Source organism: Phycodurus eques, chromosome 21 (genome assembly GCF_024500275.1).
Source record: "Phycodurus eques isolate BA_2022a chromosome 21, UOR_Pequ_1.1, whole genome shotgun sequence".
Taxonomy (NCBI): domain Eukaryota; kingdom Metazoa; phylum Chordata; class Actinopteri; order Syngnathiformes; family Syngnathidae; genus Phycodurus; species Phycodurus eques.
The window spans coordinates 1,591,125-1,615,113 of NC_084545.1; the positions used below are offsets into that span (position 1 = coordinate 1,591,125).

At 41.7% G+C, this 23,989-nt stretch overlaps 1 protein-coding gene across 1 annotated transcript in view; it reads right to left on the reverse strand.

Moving 5' to 3' along the window:
• LOC133396617 (cadherin-12-like) overlaps positions 1-5,260 on the reverse strand; it is a 108,731-nt gene extending 103,471 nt beyond the window's left edge. Inside the window, exon 1 of the mRNA XM_061666641.1 lies at positions 5,021-5,260. The gene's annotated coding sequence lies outside the window, so the exon portion shown is untranslated. The remainder of the gene's footprint in view (positions 1-5,020) is intronic.
• Positions 5,261-23,989: the final 18,729 nt, after the last annotated feature.

Here is a 23,989-nt window from a genome sequence, read left to right on the forward strand (position 1 = left end):
CTTGGTTTAGATCTGAAAGGATAGTTACTAATTGGCCATCCTGAACATAAAATCAGAATCAGAATCATCTTTATTTGCCAAGTATGTCCAAAACACACAAGGAATTTGTCTCCGGTAGTTGGAGCCGCTCTAGTACAACAGACAGTCAATTTACAGAACAATTTACAGAGACATAAAGACATTGACAAAAAACAATTGTGCAAAAAGATGCAGAGTCTTCTAGCACTTAGAGCAGTTCGAATGACTAATATTGCAAGAGTCCGGTGCAATGACCATTGTGCAAAGGGCGCTGAGACTTCAAGGAGTGTATGCGGTTTAAAGTGACGAGTATTGCGATCATCTGGGACAATGTTGGTTGTGCAAATGTTACAGATACTCCTCAATCATTGTGCAAATGGAGCAGATGCTACTCTGGCATGAGTGGCCAGTATATGCAAATAGTGCAGCATGGCGAGACAACTACAGTGAGTGCACGAGTAATACATAATTGGCCCCACAAAAATGTGACAACGAACTCAAGTTAATTTTAGTGGTTGACTGTCATGCTTGATTCATTTCAGACTTTCTTCTTAGAAAATGCTGAAACTCACTGAAACTGAAAAGTACGGTAGTCCGCATTAAAACATGATGATGCCTAATGCAGTCTTAAGGCTCTCTAATAAATGTGTTAAGCGCTGTGCACATGCTGCATTGACCCGCAGGTGCCAGTGTGCCGCGTGGTCTGGTTCTAATGAAACCTAATGAACCCCCCCCCTCCCCGCAGCAGCTTGGGTACAAATCATTGGAGGCTACCTGTAGGCTCGCTGGAGTAAAAGTCATTCACGTGTGTGACAGCAAATCTTTCCCTTCGGAGGGCAGAGGGGGGGAGTTGTGCTTGTTGACTGGGGTCTGGCCGGCTTGTTTATGGTTAAGATGGAGCCTCCATGAGTTCATTACGAGGGTAAAAAAACAAATCCAGATGAAGAACCTCTTGCGTGGCCTGCGGTGGAGAATCTGTGGTGAAATTCTCATAAGGGACGCAAACCAGAAAGAGCCCCAGGGGGTCTCTTTGGGCTATTTTAGAAAGAGTTTATCTACAGCATTGGGCCTGTAAGAGGAAGAAGGGGAAAAAGGGAGCAAGTTTCTGTTTAACGCAAGGCAACAAAAGCTGCCTTTCAAGTGTCCGCGCAGGAGCCGGTTGTGAAAGTCATTTAAAGCCGATAAACGCTGCATTTATGTGAATGAAATGTGCAAATGTGTGACGCCTCTCCTTGTGAAGTGATGCACAAAACGACTGAAAAATGATCTTCAACCAGCAAACAAGCCACGTGTCCTCAGCCCGAGCGTTTGACGGATTTCAGAGGTTAGAAAAAAACAACCAAAAAACGACGCGTCTCCAGGTAACTGCATGCTTCCCACGTCTATTTCCAAACCAATGCGCAGCGCAGCGCGGGGGGGGGGGGGGGGGGGGGGATCCGCGGGCCGCCTCGGCATCAGAGGCCTGCGGGAGGTGCGGAAGACTTTCCTCGGCGAGACCGAGCGGGAATAACAAACAAGACGATTACAAGCCGTCTTTCTCTAAACCTTACCAGTGAAAATTAAGAACAAACGCTGGCTAAGACATCTGTGGACCAAAGCGGGACACATGGCGGGGGTCCTACTTTGATACTGTACTGGCTTAAATGCTGCTATTACAATTTACGTAATGGAGTTATTTGCATATTCGCTACAGATGCTACAAGTGGGCGCCAATGCCTTGTTTAAATCGGTGTCAAGGAAGTAATGGTCTATATGTGCACCAGATCCGTGACGAACTTCAAATCTCGCTAGGTGATCTGCAAATTAGTTTTCGGTTAACTTCCTGCGCCGTTCACAACAATGGGAAAATGAAAGGACAAAAAAACTTGAGCGCTTTTAATGCCACAAAAATTAATAAATAGTTCAGTCACCATTCCATAAAACTGTGGATGTCTCAAATGTTGTTTGCTGTTTTCCAAAGACCGCCTTCCTTCAAGCGCAATTAGTTACGTGTTTCTACTACTGTATTTCTCTAGCAGGCCCTGGAGTTCCACAGTTTACAGTTTCTATATTGTCCTTATTTTTGTTTCTCTGCAGAATATACAACAATGCTCAACAATGCTTCGTACGGTGTAAGAACCCAGCAAAATAGTCTAGCGCTCCCGAAATGCTCAACAGGTGCAACAACCAATTGGATGCACTAACTTGGCCAGCTTGGCCTCAACTCCGTGTGGTAGAGGTTATACAGTATCCCATAATGAACTGTCATACAATCATAACAGAAGTTAACCATGGTAAAATGGAACTAAAATATATTTTCTTTAAAGCACCAAAACTTTGCTCTCTTCATATTTACTAGCCGTTTCGATTTCTATTGCAGCCCGTTTAGGCGGCAGACAGGCTGCAACTCATCGGAACTTTGAGCTTGACTGAAGAGGGGAAACAAAATTGTGGTATTATCACGTCTTATTTTTTTTTTACAATGAGTCTTGAAATCTCTATGAGAATAAATTCAGATTTGTTTTCAGATTAAAATGTTATTTATTTTTTTGATGAAAATGTCATATTATGAGTATAAAATCTTGTTTTTCGAGAAAGACTTGTCATTCTACAAGAACATCATATTTTATCCAGTCGAAAAGTTGTAATCTTCAAAGATTGAAGTCACATTTATCAAGAATTTTTTTGTTTTTGTTTTAATTGGTGGCCAAAGATTGAGGGCCCTCTAGTGGTGTGGGGCACTCTGCAACGATCACGATCGGAGGATAATTCGTCAGAGGACGGTCTCGAGATGACTCGCCAGAGTGGAGGTGGTCACAGACGAGGGCGAGGAGACTCGCTCTCTCCGCTATCGATTCCACGTAAACCTCCTGGCGGCCGCTAGGGAACGCGCCCATTTTTTACGGAGACTTGCGTAGCCAAGACCAAAGAAGCTTCTGCGATCGACTAATGGACGACGCTTAGCACAGCAGACATCAGAAGAAACACAAAAAGGACAAACTTTCTTGTCTTTTCTTTCTTACTGAAAGAAAAAAAACAGCCTTTCACTAGTTTGTTTCAAACAGTAGGACTGCTTTATTTATATGACATAATTTGTTGAGGCACGGTGGACGACTGGTTAGAGCGTTCTGAGGACCCGGGTTCAATCCCCGGCCCTGCCTGTGTGGAATCTGCATGTTCTCCCCGTGCCTGCGTGGGTTTTCTCCGGGCACTCCGGTTTCCTCCCACATCCCAAAGACATGCGTGGTAGGTTAATTGGCGACTCTAAATTGCCCGTAGGTGTGAATGTGAGAGCGAATGGTTGTTTGTTTGTATGTGCCCTGCGATTGGCTGGCAACCAGTTCAGGGTGTACTCCGCCTCCTGCCCGATGACACCTGGGATAGGCTCCAGCACTCCCGCGACCCTTGTGAGGATAAGCGGCTCAGAAAATGGATGGATGGATAATTTGTTGAATTTTTTTTTTTACAACAAAGTACGACTATTTACGACGTAAATATGTAAATTCCGATTTAAAACAATAATGTTTTGCGTTAAAAGAAAAGACATTTCGATCCTTCATACAAACAAATTCATGAAGGAAAAAAAATCAAATTGTCAAATCTACAGTATGTCTCCACATTTTTCAAGAGGTAAATTCGGACTGTTTTACATTTTTTAAAAACATCACTAACTCGGAATGTATAATAGGAGTATAACGAATAATTTAAAAAAAAGATGTCATACTTTGTGGATATCTAAGATTTTTGTGATGACATAAAATAAGAATGTTTTCCGTGAAAAAAAAAAGCTATTGCCAATTTAAAAAAAATAGGACTGTTTTAAATGTTAAAAAAATCAAATAGACAAATGGGGGGGGGGGGGGGGGGGGAATGATAACCCCCACCCCCACTATTGGACAGTGATATGGTAAAATTGATCCAATTAGACTCAACACTGGCCAAAAACATGTCAATTTTTAACCTTTGAAACCTTTAGTTCCTTGTTAGTGAGTCTGCTGATTTGAGTTTAACACTTGGAGCCGTCTTAAAGGAAAGTAGACAACTCGCCAGGATTGTGTCTGAGGCGACACCGGGCGAGCGGTTCTGCTTTGCGCACAGTAGCCTCACTGTCCTCCCTGGGGACGCGCACCCAGTCCGAGCTCGCTCTCCTTTGATTATTCCCGAGCAGCACTTTCAAGTGACTTCCATCCGATTTGCCCGAGTGTTCTTTGTAAGCGACAACGCGAAGGTAGTGCCTGTGCAACAACAATTCCCACAAGCTCACACAATTGTTTGTGTGTGATTTGTGTGGATGCATTAGTCAGGAACCAGGGAGAGGATGTAACGCGATGCAAAGTGCACACAGTGATGGAACAATCGAATGGAAGCAAGAAGTGTACAAGCAGTCAACGCAGCTCCCGGTTCTGGGAATGCTGACCCGATGTTCATCCAAATAAGCATCTGCTTGCTGCAGAAGGGAGGGAGGAGATGTTGTGGGTGTGTAGGTGATGGAGCGGAGGGCAGTGTTGCATGCGTGATCCCTTGTTTCTCTGCAAATCAGATTCCCTCAAGCCGCTCGGATTGTTGCCTCTAATCCCGGTCCGCTCGGCGGCGGGCGAGGAGCGCTCGTCGTAAGTCGCTCGGATGCGGCGAGTGTGCAAACAAACGCTTTTAGAAGCTCAGCAACTGAGTGCACTTTTAACATTCGATGCCAGTCCTCCATGCGAAGGTGGATATTTGAATTTAGCAGCCGTCAATGGCAGCGAATGAGTTTTTAATACACATAACACACACACAGCCTACACATGTAGGTCGTCTCTCCCAACTTGCACACACACACTTGAGTGTTTGGGATCAGAGTGCCACAAGCACTCCCATCAGTGCTGCCACAAACGGGGTCAAGCCAATCAGCTCAATTAATGTGAAGCAGGAGGACGCGCAAGGGCACATCACCCCCTAATTTGTGACTGCAAGGTATGGAGCTCCTCGCAGGAGGAAAGACCAGCAGAGGAGAGAGCGCACTGCACTGATACACTTGACTTACCCTCAGTGGGATGCTCGACAAGCACGTTAAAATCCAAAGAGTCCGAGCTTGCTCCTGCAAAGTCTCCTCAGAAAGCTTTCCACAGAAGCTTCCTCCTTCTCCTTCTTCTCGTTTAATTCCCAACCTGGTCGTGCTGCCGCCTGGCTCTCATGCTCTCTCTCCTCCGGGGGTGCACTTCCACGCGCGGTGGACGCCACCGCCACTGTCACAACGAGTGTGAGTGTTGGAGAGGCGTGCAGAAAGTGCCGTGCTGCACTTGCGCTCTGCAGACTGACGACTGAGCCGGAGAGCTAGTGTGTGTGTGTGTGTGTGTGTGTGTGTGTGTGTGAATCGGATGGAGGCAGGGAGGAGGGAGAGAGTGAAGGAGATAGATATATATATACACACACACACACACACACACTTCCTCTGCGGGAAGGGGGTTAGGAAGCAGATTTAGAGGCCACTAGAAACACACACACACCCTCCCTCCCCCCCAGTGACTCGCAGTGGTCATCTGGGAGATTGGCTTTTGTCTGCACACAATGAGACACAATTAAGACACTCACATCGGGTCACTTCATTAGGTACACCCGCGTAAGCCAGCGCCCGATGATTCGTAACATGATATCGTGATATTACGCACAGCTTTGACGATGTACGGTACAAGTCGACAGGCACTTGCGCAGGCGTTTTTGGGGGCGGGTGCTCAAGCCTCAGCGCCAAAATAATACTATTAATACTATTAAAAAAAAAAAAAAAAAAACTAGTGTATGTTTAACTTGACCTTTTCTGTTAACTCAGTCATCACAGTCAATGGAACAAATATTAACAATGTAGGTGAAGGCAAGCTATAGTGGAGATAAAAGGTCTACATACCCCTGTTCAAATGGCAGGTTTTTGTGGTTACAAAATAAAGTCAAATCATTAGAACTGTTTTTTTTCACCATTAGTTTACCTATAACCCGTTCATCTCATTCATTCATTCATTCATTTTCTGAGCCGCTTCTCCTCACTAGGGTCGCGGGCATGCTGGAGCCAATCCCAGCTGTCATCGGGCAGGAGGCGGGCTACGCCCTGAACTGGTTGCCAGCCAATCTCAGGGCACATAGGAACAAACAACCATTCGCACTCACAGTCATGCCTACGGGTAATTTAGAGTCTGCAATTCATGCATGTTTTTGGGATGTGGGAGGAAACCGGAGTGCCCGGAGAAAACCCACGCAGGCACGGGGAGAACATGCAAACTCCACACAGGCGGGGCCGGGGATTGAACCCCAGTCCTCAGAACTGTGAGGCTGACGCTCTAACCAGTCGGCCACCGTGCCGCCCCGTTCATCTCAATTGAAGAAAAAAATGAGAGGAAAAGTAAAAACAGAGAACTGAGATAACAGGGTTGCACAAGTACACACATCCTCTTATAAATGGTTATGTGGCTGTGTTCAGAATTAAGCAATCACATTCAAACTCAAAAAGGGTCAGCACACACCTGCCACCACTGAAAGTGTCTCCGATTAACTTCAAATAAATCAAGGTGGGAGCATATGTATAACTCTCCCAGGGACTCATATAAATGCCCCTGAAATATCAAAACACTTTGGGAGGAATTGATCACAGAGATTATTTTATGTTTAAAATACAGTAGATGAAGAAAAATATAGGCTGCGGCAAAAAAGGACAGGTGCTTGAGCACCACTTGGAGTCTGTGTGTGCACATGCGTGGAACAAACGCTACGTCACTATCCTAAATCAAGGTGTTTGTGAAAAGGACAAGTCAAAGCAGACAATGTTCTTACACGTGAAGCTTACAAAATTGAAAGAAAATGAAAATGTGTATTTTTATCAGATTTTATCGCATCAAGAAGTGTTGCGTTGTCAGCTAAAATATATATCATTCATTTTAAACTGTGCTGTCTTTTTCTACGTCCTTGACCGTATGACATTTTCCACAAAGGTTATGGAAAGTTGCTATGAATCATAAGAGGTAGCACGTTCCCATGCGGGCCATAATCTCGTTGGCGGGGTTATAATGCTCAGATTTTGCTCTAATCTGGTTGTACAACCACTGTAATAAACATTTTGTTAAATGTGAGTGTTGATGAAAAGGCAGATTTAAAAAAAAAATGTTTTTTTTTTTGCTCTGCATTTAGCCACATTGTTTCCATTTCCAAGCACGTCCTCTGCATTTGCCTTTAAGGGAGGTGACTTGATGGGTCTGGTGGCGAGATCAGTCAGCTCCCGTTTGATGAGCGAGCGGAAAGAGTTACATCATGAAAACATCAAAACTCGACCCGTTTCTCTGAAGTCTGCGACCTGGATTCTCTTTATGTTCATTTGTTTTGCATGATATAGCGCCTCGCCGGCTCGCCATCCGTGTTGGCTAAGCAGAGGAGCGACCCGCGGCTTTGACCTTTAAAAACGAGACCCGGCACATAACATAGTGGCACACCTCACTCATCGGAAAAGGTTACTCGGCTATCAGCATTCTCACTTTTTTATTTGGGCCGTCACAAAGACGGACGCGGGCCTTTCTTGTCCCGTCAAATTCCACTTTGTGGTATAAAACGGTCGGCATGAGGTGCGATTTAATAAACTTTTTGTTCTCTTAGTCTTGTCTCCAACCCGATTGTTAGCATTTCAATTGTCAAAAGCTGTCAAAATAACTGATTGCTGTACCTTAGAACCGTAATTCCTAACGACTGCGCTATTTATTCACAACAAATACTGACTCTTTTGTTCAATCATCAACACCAGCAACATAGAGTTAGCAGAAGGTTCATGAATCTGTGTATTCCACTGTTGCCATTAAATCAACAGTAAGTTCAACAGCACGTACATTTGTGAGTAAATTAAGACGAGATCATGATTTCAGTATACACGACTGGGCATTCATTCATTTCAAGATGAGCCTGAACTGCACCATAACCTTTACAGGTGAACTTATTTGGACCTTTTCTAAACTTTTGAATGCACGTCCAATGTTTCACATGTTTCTCACAACTTGGTGTTCTCAAGGAGCTGAAAGGCAACAATGACAACAGGTGTACAATGGAACACATCAGTGCCAAAATCAAGACAAATTACTTTTAAGCATCCCGCTGTGTTTTCGTAAACACGCAAAAATGAGCTCATTCTGCTTGCCAATGGTGTTAATCCAAGATTCATGACCTGAGCTTTGTTTCTTCTTTCTGTAGGGAACATTCAATGTACTTTAAAGACTTTGACTCGAGATTCAGGAGTTAACTAATTTTACCGTAGGACCTCTTAGGCAAGTTCTAATGTGAATTTGCCTTAAAAGTGGTTTGCTAATAAAGCTTTCTGATATGGAGACTATTACCCAAGAGTACATGTCATTTACAGTCGGAACCATATATACAAGGGATATGATTCTGGAATGAACAAGCAGAACAAATAATGAGCACAATAATAACATTGCAAAACACACCGTCTTTCTTTATTGTTCACCCTTGGCAGAGGTTCGCGCTCCAGCGAGTGCCGTTCGGCATCCTCTCAGATGGGAAAAATAACAACACAGAGTAGGACGCTTTCCTCCATTATGCTATTTCCACATTTGAGCCTAGCAGAGGGCCGACGCAATTACAAACAAAATACAGTAAATACAGACGTTCACGCATTTCGCACCAAGCGCGCGTAAAAGGCGGAGCGGACCGCCGTCCAAAAAAGCGCGCTGAAAGCTGTATTTAAATGTGGCTGTGCGGCTTTTAAACGCTGCTGCAGGATCAGGCCTGTCCAGATGGCTCGCTGCGGCCCGAGAGGACTCCTGTTTTTAATCCTCTTGGCACCGGCCGGGCTAAGCCAGAGGTGGAACGGATGCTTGTAGTCAGGCGTCAGTCAGGCCACGCCGGCCCGATGCTGCTGCTGCGACGCGCGCGCATATACCGCACGCGCCCAACCGAGGCGAAATAACATGTTGGCGTGCGTCCATGGTGAAGATTGACTGACATTTCATTGAAGGTCATCAACACTGCAGCCTAATGCCAAATGGGAGAGAAAACTTGTTTAAACCAGCCCCATTTAGAATATAGCTGATTTTCAACAGTCTTTCTACAACATTTTATGCCATATACAATACATTTCAAATGTAACATAAGGAGTTAATGCACCTCTATACCAAGCATACATTTTTTTTTTTTTTTTTTATCTAAACAAACCATGTTTATCTTATATGGACCAACATTTTGTCATGCACTGCCTTTAACACGTTGACCATTATGGCGCACCACTATCACTGACATTTCACTGAAGGTCATCAAACACTGCAGCCTGATGGCAAATGGGAGAGAGAGAAAAAATATCAACAAGCCCTAGCTGCAGTGTGACGAAAAAGTATGTGGACCCTTTGGAATGTCTTAAATTTCTGCATAACTTGGTCATAAAATGTGGTCTGCCTTTCAACTAAATCCCAACAATAATCAGAATCTGCCTAAAATAATACCACACGAACAATTATGTTTTCGTGATTTTATCAAATATAATGTAAACATTCACAGGACAAGGAGGGGAAAGTAAGTGAACCCTTGGATTTAACAGCAATTATCTCAACGTAACATTTCCTGTAGTTGCAGAAGGATGAATTTTTGGACCATTGCTCTTTATAAAATTGCTGCAGTCATGCAAGATTCCTGGGATGTCTGGTGTGTCTCCTGAGGTCATGTCACGGCATCTCAATCGGCCTGAAGTCAGGACTTAACGCATACTGTCAACTTGCATAAAGCTGAAAAAAAAATATATATATATCAGAAAGTCTTGATGTTCATCAGCCCATGGTGAGACAAATTGTCTATAAATGGCCAAAGTTCAGCAGCACTGTTGCTTCTCTTCCAAGGAGTGGCTGTGCGGTAAAGATGAGTGCAGGAGCATGGTGTAGAATGCTCAATGAGGTCAAAAAGAACCTAGAGTGTCAGCTAAAGACATTGCCACACGTTTGAAATTTTGGCATATAAATATGCGAAACGTATATTTTGTTCTGTGACAGTATAAGCAGCGAACCTCGCCAACAGAAAGACGCCGCGCCGTCTCCGCCAGTAATATAGGTCCTTAAGCCATCACAACAAATTGGGCGCATCGCCTCTCACCAAGTCAAATAAAAGTCTATTCTGTGTTAAAAAAAAAAAAAAAACTGAAACAAAACATATTCTTGAGAAAATGCTCATATTTTGGACAAAAACAAAACATTTTTTATTTTACCGAAAAAAATAAATAACACGACCAGCTTTCCATTACACTTTTAATGTTGCGCCCCCCCCCCCACCCCCCCACCCCCTAGAGGGCACAGAGCGCACGTCACTGTTTGGGAAGAATCTTAGTCAGTTTCCCTTCCTGTAAGCGTTCCAACTTGTGCCCACGTCGTGTACGAAGACGTGTGCCGCATTACATGATAACGAACACGTCCCTGCTCGTGACCTCATGCACTGCTCACGTGATCAAATGCTCCACGAAACCCTCGAGATTCCCGTATTGAAATGTTAATATCATATCAGAGGAGGCATGAATAATGACGGCTAATCCACGGAGGGAGTATTTACACTGCAGAACCCACGCACACGTATGATTGTGCGCTAATTGTGTCGGCTTTATCTGTTAATTGACCGCCAGAGGAGTGCGACGGCTCGTCTCTCGGCTCTCGGCTCTCGGCGGACGCCTTTTTCCTCTTCTCTTGCGTCAGCCGACAGCCAAAAGAGGACAAAAGCGTCCCGTTCAAACAGCCCTCGGGAGATTTCCATACCAAACTCGGCTTCTATCTTCTTTTACATGCATTGGACACAACATTAGGTACATATAATGTTTGCGCTAAATACAATACAATCAATGTAATGCTTATGAACATACACTATCTAAATCATTCAAATAAACAGTGACAAGCAGCAGTTTTACCATCGCTGAAATTTCCATCTCGAAAGTCAACTATTGATGCGTTCCTTTGTTCTCTGAAGTCAATATTGGCTTCTGTAGGATGGGTTGGGGGGATGGGGGGTGGTAGTTAGGTGTGGCTTTGCAGTTTTTAGAGGGGGGCTCAGGTGCAGCTCCTATTAGCCAGCGTGGTGCTCATGCAATCAGCGGGTTACTTCTCTTCTCTGCATCAAGGAGCTCTAGACAAGCCCGGCTTGTCCCTGGAGGAGGTTCGAGGAGCAGAAGGGGACATTTGGAGCCCCCCCTACTGAAGCCATTATAGCAGATCCCATTTGGGTATCTGTTAGTTAGTCTTTAAAAAACAAGCTCTTTTAGACCATATGTGTTGTCGCAATATTTCAAGACCGTTTCAAATTGGACTTTCAAACCAGGGCGTGGGTTTCAGATCAGGATTTTCAAGTTCCCTTTAGGGTTTGAGAGCAGGGTTACGGGTTTGAAGCCTTTGGTTTATCCACAGTTGATCCAAAACCTGCTCGTGAAAATCCAGCCGACGATGCAATTATGAATACTATTCGAAAAGTCACATCCCTTATAATGTTCTTCACTCCAGCTGCTTGCTGAAAATAAAAGCTCAGCAGCATCGTCATTATTTTTGTTTTTATTCTGGGTGCCGAGCAGACGTTTGGAGTCAGCACTAACGCGTCTAGGCACCAAATGTTCTGCTGAATAACATCTCCGTCGTTCCCGTCCAGAGTGCAACGTCGCTCCCCCCCCCCCCAAACCCCGATGACGTCCAATAAAGTGGCTCTGCTCTCCACGGAACCAGCGTCACACTTGGGGCACTCCAGTCACACAACTTCACTCTAGTGAGACTCAAGTTGCCACTTTTCGGACTCGGGACTTGGTTGGCTAAAATTTATGAAAGACTCTTGACGACTTTGAACGTAAAAAGTTGCAAATGTCGGAATACTTGTTGTGACTGAGCAAGATTCTACTAATTGACTAATGACTTGCTAAACCCAAGTAGCTCCAGCCTGACTTGACTCAACTTGCTTGGAATCTAACCGCAAATATAGCAGGGGCCCACTGTAACAAAAAAAAAAATATATTTTTTTTTCCTGTCTGAATAACGCTAATTGAAGTGTGACAATGCAAGTTGTACAACAATCTCATCAACGTTCTCCTAGCCCGCAAATATTCTTTAGTGCTATTTAAGACACCTGACAGAAAAATGTAATTTCACGGATGAAAAATATCATTCTGACGGGAGGAGGACGGAGAAAAAAAACCAAGCAATTTGATTTTGAGTCCCATCAGGCCACGTCTGTAAAAAAAAAAGTGTCTAAATTGTGTGGCCACACAAAATGAGGTCACATTTGCTGCAGGTGGAGGCCAAGCAGTGTCTCCAAAGTTTGGATGATTTACCAATTTGATCAGCAGCTAATCATAGCGCGCAGACGCCGTAAGCGAAGAAGAGCAAAATGAGGCCATATTGCTTCTTCTAAGGCTGGTGATGGCTGTGCGCTTACGTTGTGCCACAGTTTGGAAACACATTAAATACAGTGCGGACGGAGCACAGATGAAACGCTGCGCCTTCGGGGATAGGGCGAGATATTGAACGAGGACGGCCCGCGGGGGCTGGGAGGCTGGGGGCGACCGCTAAGGTGCTGAGTGGGATGCCGCGTGCACTAAAGTGAACTGAACAGCGAGGCTGAGGTCCATTAAGTTGCTCTGCTGTCCGCCTGCAACTGCAAATATCAACGCTTAATTCGTCCGTTGAACCAAGCAGATACAGATACAAGAGATTCAAAAACGTATTCAAATTCGAGTGAAGCTGCTCAAGTCCAAATCTACGTACATCAAAATCACAATTCTAATTCAACTGAATCGTTCATTCATTCATTCATTCAACTTCCGTTCCTTACAAGGGTCGCGGGCATGCTGGAGCATATCCCAGCTATCTCCGGGCGAGAGGCAGGGTAAACCCTGAACTGGTCTCCAGCCAATCGCAGGGCACAGACAAACAAACAACCATTCGCACTCACATTCACACCTACGGGCAATTTAGAGTTGTCAATTAACCTAACATGCATGTTTTTGGGATGTGGGAGGAAACCGGAGTGCCCGGAGAAAACCCACGCAGGCATCGGGGAGAACATGCAAACTCCAGACAGGCGGGGCCGGGGATTGAACCCGGGTCCTCAGAACTGTGAGCCTGACGCTCTAAACAGTCGCCCACCGTGCCGCCAAGCATAACATCAATTAGACGTTATAAAAAAAGAACAGATTTTTGACAACAGTAAGACACACTAACTGAGTACAATAATAAATTAGGAAAATCTCTTGTGAACCAACTTAAGCGTCATAAAGAAAAAATAATTAATTACAGCCTTTCAAGATTCAAATGGCAACTGTACAAAGTCACCATAGAAATAAATGAGATATTTTACAATTATTATAGCAGTTTATATGCATCCTTGAACAACCCAGGCCAAAAAGAAATTGAAACTTTTATTAAGTATCTAAACATATGCAACAATTATAATCAAATAAGAATTTTAATGCAGCCCTATGGGGGGGCACAGGTCAGTGCAAACTGTAGGCCGGTCCCAAGCCCGGATAAATGCAGAGGGTTGCGTCAGGAAGGGCATCCGGCTTAAAACGTTGCCAAACAAATATGAGCGTTCATTCAACGAATTCCATACCGGATCGGTCGTGGCCCGGTTTTACGACATCCGCCGCTGGCGCCGTCAACCTGCAGGGCGCCGTTGGAAATTCCGCTACTGTGGGTCGAAGTCAAAGAAGAAGAAGAAGAGGTGGAAAGCGGGGTTTTCGGCAGAAAAGAGAAGTTAAAAAAAATTATTCTATATTCTGAATTACAAAGTCATGATTAAGAATTCAAATTCAACGTTCACACGCAAAATTGTAGTTCAAAATTCAAATCCTGATTTGTCTTAAAATTTCTAATTCTAATATTCAAATTTGTAATCGAAAATGACATTCATATTTTCAATGAAATCAATTCGAATAATGAAATAAGTTTTAAAATCTAACTTCAAAATTAAAATTCTAAATTGTAATTATGAATTTAATCATAAATTCTATGTTATACAAACATCCAAATTCAAGATTAAAAATTCAAATATTGAAATTTTAGATTTTCAATGAGATCCAACTTTAAATCCAATTATAAACGAAATCGATTTCCAAATTCACAATTCAAATTAGATTTTCTAAATTCAAATGATTTGTATCGTTTAAAAATATGATTCAAATCCAGATTCCAATTTAAATTCAGAATCAATTCATATTAAAATCTAAAGTCAGATTCAAATCTTGATACAGATTCAAACCCAGATTCATGTTCATATTATAATTAAAATTCCAATTTAGCAGTAAGCGTATTTCCAAAATGACACAGATGTAGAGAACACGAGAATGCAGGTGTCGGCAGGGAAGCGTGCCACAAACTGCCTTCCGGTTCGAGCGTTCGGGCTAAGCGTCGAGGTCTGTCCCACCGGCGTCGGCAGCGGGCCAACTTGGACGCGCCGAAGAGAGGATCCGGCGACGTGCCAGCGACTGCGGGATTTATCTCCCTTCATGGCGGCATCGCTCGCTCTCTCGCTCGCTCGCTCCCTCCCTCCCGCCGCCGCCGCCTCCACGGGACGATTATGCTCTGAATTCCCACGATGTGGCCGACCGGCAGATGTGCTTAAACACAAACGGATTTGAGCTCCCGACCAATCACATGCTGTCGTGTCAGGCCGCATGGCGTGTTGGCGACGACGGGCGGGCGGGCTGGCCGCTGCCAGCCTATTGTTTGCAAATGGGCTCGAAATGAAGCGAACGCCGTGTCCTAAATAATATGACACCCCGGTGTTTACCTCCGCGCTCGTTAACTGCAAAATGAAGTCATAAAGTGCACGCCAGCGTTATTGTTGTTCCGCCACACAAATGCTTTTGTTATTAATCATGTTAGCCGTTAGCTTGTAATCAATCGCTCTTTTTTCATACAGCGGGCTCAGTGCTTGCTATCAGCTCAATTAATATTTACATTATTTGGTCAATTTAGGCAAATTACATATATATATATATATATATATATATATATATATACACATATATATTTGTAATTAAAAAAAAGCCATTTTTAAAATGATGGAAAATTGAGGTGGAGTTAAATATAAAAATAGAAAAATAAACAAAAATAAAACATTTAAATCTGTAAAACTGTGGACAAATACCAATATCGAAAATACTAAAAAATACAAAAAAATATATACATATATAAAACCATTTAAATGAAAATAGAATAGTTCACATTTGAAACTACAGAACTAATTAAAATGCGTAAATATACAAGTATATAATAAAAATATAAAACATTAAATACAAAATAAAATAAAGAAAGCATTTAAATACACTACATTGTGAAAAAGCAAACTCTGGAACTAACAAATATCTAAAAATGAAATACTGTAAAATAGTAATTTACAAAAGATTTTAGAAAAATATAAAAAATAAAATAAAGGAAAATATCAATGCAAAATATATACAAATAGAAGAAATGAAAATATTGGCAAAAAATAAAAATAAAATTAAAAAAACAGCACTTCAAAATATAAGAAAGTATTAATATAAAATAAAGATATCGTAAAAATACCAATACAAATATAGTTTTCTATATTTTCTGTATTTGTATTGAATGAAAATATAGAGGAATGAACATAAATAATATGAATAATACATGATGTAGAATATATAAGAAAGAAAATTCAAGCAAAAAAGGTACAATTATATTGTTGATTTCTGGCTGATTTATACTGCAAGTACAAAATGAAATGGCCAGTGTGTGTCTCTCATAGCATGTCCTGCGAGGAAGTCTTTCCGAAGTAAAAGCCACTTTTAAACGTCACTTTCTTTTGTATGTCCAAAGTTGACGGGCATGCAGTAGCGTTGGACTGCTTTCTTTGTGAAATTCACACTATATTTTATTTATGGGCCAAATGTCCGTCTTTGCTCGGGGTATCAAATGCACTTTAGATGTCACCAGAGGGAGAATCTTTCCGAAGAAGAGGCCGGCCCAAACGGAGTGAGAATATGAACCTTGAGCGCACACGTTTACTTATTTATCGCGTTCATGCATTTAGCCACTTTGTTGACAGAAAGTGCACAATGGACGGATGATGCATGTGCACGCTTCCATTCTTCACTTTAAGCCTCCTGTGATGTTGCGGGTCAAAATGAAAAAGTTGGAAACTTTAAGGCGGCACGGTGGCCGACTGGTTAGAGCGTCAGCCTCGCAGTTCTGAGGATCCGGGTTCAATCCCCGTCCCCGCCTGTGCGGAGTTTGCATGTTCTCCCCGTGCCTGCGTGGGTTTTCTCCGGGCACTCCGGTTTCCTCCCACATCCCAAAAAACATGCATAAATTGGAGACTCTAAATTGCCCGTAGGTGTGCATGTGAGTGCGAATGGTTGTCTGTTTGTATGTGCCCTGCGATTGGCTGGCTACCAGTTCAGGGTGTACCCCGCCTCCTGCCCGATGACAGCTGGGATAGGCTACAGCATGCCCGCGACCCTAGTGAGGACAAGCGGCTCAGAAAATGGATGGATGGATGGAAACTTTAAATAAAAAAAAAAAAATAAACATTTAAAATTGATTGAAAAAATGAAGACACAACTTTTTGTTATATACAGGTATGTTTATTTACATGTGTAATCTTTGAACGAACATGGTATATTCAATTATATTAACACAAGGGGCCTAAAGGGGGCCAGAAATGAGTAATTATGCACAATTATTTTGCTAATATTATACACTCCCTTTTGTGTCTCACACAGATATGTGCACACGTTATTTAACACATTAACATAGAGTGGAAAAGTGAATGTTTAAAAGTAATACAGACTGCATACATTTTGATGTAAAACCGATTTTATTTATGGCTTTGGTGGGATTTTTTGCGACCAAAAAACTTTTTAAAGTAGTTGCGCTGAATACTAACTGAATAGTTAGGCTTTCTGTACTTATTTATTTTCTGGTTGAGTGGTGGTAGTTGAATTAAATTCATAATAATCATGTTTGTTAATTGTGATTTCAATATCAAGCAAAATAATCGTGATTATTATTTTTATTTTCACAATCGTCCAGCCCTGTGTTGAAGTTTTTATTAATTGAGTTAGGTTTAGGGTTAGGTCAGTTGTTGTGGTTAGTGTTTAGGGTTAGGAGTCTGGATTGCGAAATTTTTTGTGTATCAAAGAAACTGAGGTTGGGCCACTTTATCAGCCGTGGATGGCGTGGGTGGGGGTCAATCCATAATTTGCATTGAAATGCAGGTTGCATCATCATTGACACATTAAACCGCTAAATATTTCCAGCTAATTGGTCGGCCCGTACACGTGTCGTGTGTTTGCCGTCCATCTGTTGTGTTGCTGCCACTTTTAATGCACTCCCCTGCAGGCCTGCCGCAGCGGCCTTAAATGATTTTTTTATAGAGTTTTGTGCACGAGGCAGGAGTATATAAAGCGTACGAGAGTGTGTCAGCTGTCACGAGCAATAAAATGGTTGTATTTGAATTCTAAAGTTCTGTAAATGCCTCCCAGAGACGCGTCGCCATATGCCTTTTTTTTTTTTGTTGCGCGTTACGCTCCGGCTCCTGGGAGAAAAGTCTATATGGCTCACTGCAGACTGCACCACACCACAAATGAAAGGGAAAGGGGGGGGGAAAAAACAGCAGATTGTTGGAAATAAAAGTCCTCGCTTCCTCACGTAGGTTTTCTTCCCCGCCGCTCCTCCAGAGACTTGAAGAAACGGCGATGAGGAAAAGAATAAATAAAGATGTGATTTCATGCATCTGGCTAACATGCACCAGGACGAATTCAGGACTTTTGCCGGCGCACAATCAATATTTGATGGGAGGTCTCCGTCATTAGAGCCGCTTTTAACTTGAAATTCCCAACACGAACGTTTGTTGAACGGCGACGGCGGCGCTCGCCAATATTTGAACTGCCGCAACAATCAGTGACCTCTGAACTCCCCCGTTTGCCGTATAATTCCCTTCAATTGAAGGACGGAAAACGGCAATTCTCACACTAATACAGCCTCATGGAAACGTGAATTATGGAATTTACCGTATTATAACTCCTATTTATTTGAATTGTCTTCTCTTTCTACGCTGTTCTATCAATCACAAGTGTTTTATGTCGCTGCACCCTGGATTAGAGGAACAGATGACTTACTCTTTGCTGATGCCACCTTGCGTCTGTTGCTTTTTACACCATTCACATTGCACATTTTTACATTCACCTTTCGAGTTGACATTGTTCTGTCAACTACGACTTATTTCGATGCACACTGGAATAGAAGTAAACTTGATTCATAGTCTTTACCGATGTCACTTTGGCCTTTATTGATTTTTTTTAAAATGTAGTTTTTCTTTTTTTTTTTACACAGTATGTCAGCTTTTACAACATACAGATGTCTGTTTTTCGTCGACGCACACTGGAATCGAGGAATATTTGATTAGTCTTTCCGGATGTCACAGTGCTTTTTACTCTATTGATTTTGACCCTACAGTATGTCAGTTTTGAGATTGTCCTTCTGCTTTTTTAAGTTGTCCTTTTATTCATAACTTTGTTTCAGACGGATGCACATTAAAATAGAGAACAACTTAATTTATAGGCGCTTTGTTGTGTTGCTGTTTAAACTGTTTGTTTTTACATTGTTCTTCTGATTTTTACTTGATTTAATATTTGTGTTGTGCATACCATATAATGAGGGGTAACTTGATTGATCGTCTTCCCTGATGCTACCATGCACTTTATTCTTTATACCCTTTGTTCGTTTTGAAATTTTTATTTTTTTTGGGTAGACATAAATAGGAGAAGAAAAACTTGGTTTATAGCCCTCACTGGTGACACTTTACTGATTTCGAAATTATATAACCATTTTTACATTGTTCTGACTTTTACATCGTTCTTAGTGTTGTGACTAACTGGTATACCATCGTAGAAAGCACATTGTGCCATCAGCAAAGACTATACCTTAAGGTGACCTCATTCTATTGATTTTTAAACTGTATGTCAGTTTTTACATAGATTTATTTATTTATTTTACTTTTACATTTTTTTTTTATGTTGTGTTTACATGGTGTAACTTAGAGTGAAGTCAAATGGATTGATAGTCTTTGCTGTTAGTGTTGTGTATACTTGAAGCTCCCTGTAGTAGCACAAATGGGGAGCCTAAAATGAGAATATAATTCAAATGTTTCATCATGATATAGTTTGGAACACTAAAGTTTTCAAGGACTCAAGCGATGACACAGCGAAAGTAATGTATTAAAAAAAAGAAAGTTTTTTTAATGCTTTATTTGTTAAAGTCTTAAATACCTTCAAATGTGTATGCTTTCGACTCTGATGACACTCCAAATGGGCAATAATTCCACTTTGATTTGCAGTAAACTTCATTTACGGCAAATTTAATTAAACCACCCCCAAAGAGCGTGACCTGGCAGTGTCTATTAAGAGAAAAAAACAAATTTAAATTAAAAAAAAAAAAAAAGCTTGTGACTCAAAGGTATGGTAATGACTTAATTGGACATATTTTCCATCCCTGACTCCATTTGTCTCGAGTGGGGTCTTCAAATGTGCGCCTGAGCCGGCGAGCGGTACAATTAGGAGAGCCTCGCTGGTGGAAATTAAGCAGATATTGCGTAGCCCGCTCCAAAATGAGGGATTAAGTGCTTAAAAATGTTCCGCTTGATCCCTCCGCCGGACTTGAAAGAGAACTTCTGATATCGCTCAGAGACGAGCGCATTAAACAGCCCCGCCCACGATCCATCCATCAGCCTCACTGACATCTTTTTTAACACAAACTATAAATGTTGCAGGGTAAACCACTACAGTAATCCCCCACATATTTGCGGTTCACTTTTCACAAATTCACCTATTAAGTGAAACATCTGGACTTAGAAGCGAGTTTTATATTTTGGGGAGGAGCTAAGTTTATTTTGTTTTTCAAAGGGTAATGTTAGAAGATGAGTTGTAAATGATATGATACTCTACTTTGTACGATTGAAACTACATTTTGCCAAAAGCTAACGTATGTATCTAGAATAAAATCAAAATAAAATGTTCCATAGTTATCACAGTATGTGTATTTTTAAAAATAAACTTTAATGGGACTTAGGTACAACATAACAAATATTTAATATCTGTTTTCATTGATTAGTTTGACACACAGTGATGACAGTACGGTATTAAACTTGGTGTGGATGACACACATACTGTACATAAGGATTTGCAATCGGAAATATTGAACTGTTTTAACATTTACGATCGTCGACCAATTAAAGAGCATATTGTGTAAGAAACATTTCTATGACAGGTCACACAGGCCAAGCACTCAGGTTCTTCATTAGAGAAATCCGATAATCAGGCCTTTGTTGACTTTGATCAGAGGAGAGAAATCGGCCTCAAAATCTGCCTGATTATCGCTGCGTGTGTACCTCGCTAAATTGGCGATAGTTCCGTTTCAGGCCACAATGACCGAGTCCGCTGCTCGGCTGAACTCTGCGTTGAGCGCACACAACCATTTGCGGTCAGAAATATTGAACAATTACCAGTTGTAAGATTGACAGATCGGGAAGGAAAGTCCCTCTTGACACACCTCACTCCAATGGATCGTCATTCAGGATCATCTTTCGAAGCATCTGATCATCGGGATTTTTGCTGGCTTTGATTGGAAGAGACGGTAAATGCTGAAATTGGGCCCGATTATCATTATGTGGTACCATGCTTCAGTGCCAACCACCCGTTTGTTGCCTGCATGCATGGTGGACGCACCCCTGCTGTGTTTGTCCACACAGCAAAGTCTTGGAAGTCCTCTTACTGGATATTGATGCTAGGACTTTCCCACGTAAGAAAATACAAAAGTGGGCCTTGGTGGATATTCATCAATGCCACCTTTTTATTGCCAGATGTGTTTATCCCGCACCCTACCGCGACATGCATGCATACATAAATAAACCACAGCGGCTTTTCTTTTTTTCTTTTTTTTTATGTGGAGAGAAGCGGGGCGTTCAGGTGATTGATGGAAGTAATCGCAACACAACGTAAACTTCCTCATTCGGCGCCGTAAAACACTTCATCGAACTGCCTAAACTTTGTCATGAATAAAAGTGACTCCTTTGCTCCTCAGATGTTAACTATTAAAAAAGAGAATTCATTTTGGTGTGATTTTTTTTCTTGAAATTTGATTACAGTGAAAACCTAACCACAGAAGACAGCGGCGATATCGTCTTTTACTTAATTTGCGTGGCAGCTGTCAATAACGTTACAATGTACATTACTGCCCTCTGCAGGACTGGAGTAGTAACACAATTTCAAATTGATGACCAAATTGATTCTTCTATATTTTAGTCCGGAAGGAATAGTTTTCATTAAAAATAGAAACTGATCCATCAAGTAACAAGAAATCGAATTGTAGAAGTGCTTTTGGAAACATTTTCAAGGCAGTTAACATTTAACCTTCAAGTAATTTGGTAACCTATGTTAGTTTTTAAAATAACACATGAAATAAAAATCATGGTAATGTTGAGAGTTTTGACATATATGACAATGCAATGTGATTGAATAATAATGCTCATTGTTAGGATGATGAGTTTTCATCATGCATTCCAGTCGTCAATATACTTATTATTATTATTATTATAATAATAAGTATAAAGGTCGTGTAGAAATCCAGTCTTTGTCAAGAGTTGAAGTAAAAATCAATACTCTATGATAAGAATATTGCAAGTTGGACATGAGCCAGGTTTGAATACTAATGAAATAAAATACATTATGAGAATGATGCATTTTTCTGAAGTTTAAAGGTCTTTTAATGTATTTCAGTAGTAGTCAAGGGTGAAATGTGGAATTTTACAAGTTGTTTTTTAACAAGCACCCTGTTGAGACATAACGCAATCCCCGAGGCTGTCTTTAAATACGTATATATATATTAATGTATTTCAACTGGCATTTAAGGCAAAATTTCAATTCACGGCAAGAGAGGAGACGCTTCAACATGTTCGCCAGGAGACATTCTTTGCCCCCTTTTTTTTTTGCCAGCCTTTTAATTAGCGAGGATGCTCGACGAAAACAAAATCTCTCGCTGCCAAGTTTGATTTGACAAACGACGACGACGGAGGCAATGCTGGTGGCACCATTTGTTTTTGTTTTGTTTGTTTCTAATTGTAATTAATGAGCTCTTGGCTCAGCATGAGCAACACGTGTATTTGCCAAAAATGGAGATTATTAAAAAGGTTATGATGTCATTCAATTAATGACAACTGGAGTGTTAGTTAAAGACGTTTCATTCAAGAGGACATGCTATGCATTTTTTTTCCTGAATTTCAAACAGTTCCCAGTATGTCAAAACACCCCAAGGATCGAGATTTATTCGGACATTATTTAATTTTTTGCTGAAATTAGCCTGTTTTGAGGGGGCGGTCCTGTCTGTTATTATGAGAGAGGATGGTTTATGTTACCCTGACAACTAAGGGTGGTGCTGGGGGGTTGCAACAAGGCAATCAGCTTCTCCTTTTGGAAGCGAAGCCCTGAGGATGAGAAAAAAGCAAGCGAGCGTATATGCAGTAAAATCATTTTCACAAGCGGTGGCAGCACTTCATGCACTTGTCAGTTAGCGTGCAGAAAATAGCTGATATGTTTTTATGGGGGTAATTGAATAAAATTTCAAATTAAAAAAAATAAACAAAAACTTAATACAAATACAGCAAAAGAACATTTAAATTCAAGCAAAAGAAAGACAAAGGCATTTATCAGATGGTGATCTGTGCATCCAACAAAACTAGGTGCAGCTCTGCTTACCTAATGGCTTTAACATGCTTGCCGTAGCTTGAAAGTGGCTTTGGATCTTCACAAAATCTAGTCGCCAAATTATAGGTGGAGAAAGTCTGTGTAGGTGGGGCATTATGTAAATTTGCCAAACCAAATTTATTCAAAAAAGGGCTCGCTCACTTTTGCATTTTCCTAGAGGCAGCGAACAAAAGATTTACTTTGGTTGTTTAGTTTTAAGACTCGGTGGGTGATCAGCCACCCCAGACTCACAATGATTTATATAGAAGCCGATTAAAAGTTAATTTGATATAATATGCCTCCATTAAATTGATCAGAGTATGATTTATGTGCACACTTCAGTCTCATGGACAATAGCAATATAAAAAAAGCTATAGCTCGGCTTCCCTGACGATACATTTAATGCAAAGTAATAAAAAAAAAAGGTAAGGGTTCCCCTCTGCACGCCTTCAAAATCACAAAGTTTAATCAAAGCACAATTTAATGGCAGATCATGTAACACAAATGATCTTTTTAAATTAAAACCAGGTATTAGGAAAAAAAAAAAAAAAAAGAATATTACTGGTGAATAAAAGTCAGCAGGGTGCAGGCTCCTCGCCGGCCGCCTCTGTCTTATTGAAACATGAAACCTTCAAGGACGTCGGCTGGCAGAAAAGTGGCTTTTTAAATGATTCATCTGATGACGAGCGCAAGGCTATGATCGTGCTAATGACTGTACTTCAGGTCAAGGACTGCAGGAGCGTCCACGCTTCTTCTTCTTGTTAGTATTCAAACCGGACATCGGCGCAGATGTGTGGCGCAAAACAGCAGCAGCAGTCGCCCGGCCGAGGAACCTCTTAAAATATCAAATAAAACACGACCTTTACAATCTGATCCAAGATGGCGCCTACCAGTGTGGTCGCCTCGGTAACGCGCTCTCTAGTATTGTCTTCGTTTTTGTGTTTTTCGTCCGTCTTTGGAGACCTTACATGACTTACTTACACAAGGGGAGACCTGCTAACCATCAAGGAGGCTACTCCGGACTTTCTGTCACCAACTTTCGAAAATCCGCTCAGTTTTTTCCCCGAGTTACTCACCGGAGCGGTGTCCGCGGTTTTCGGCGCATGGAGGCGGAAGCGGCGCCACAGAGGAAAACGAGCCGACATTCAGGTGAAACTCCGCAAGAGAGGACACAGATTGGCGTTCCCGTCGATCCACCTCGCGAATGTACGCTCCCCACCCAACAAAATGGACGAGCTTCATCTTCTGTTAAAGACCAGTAAA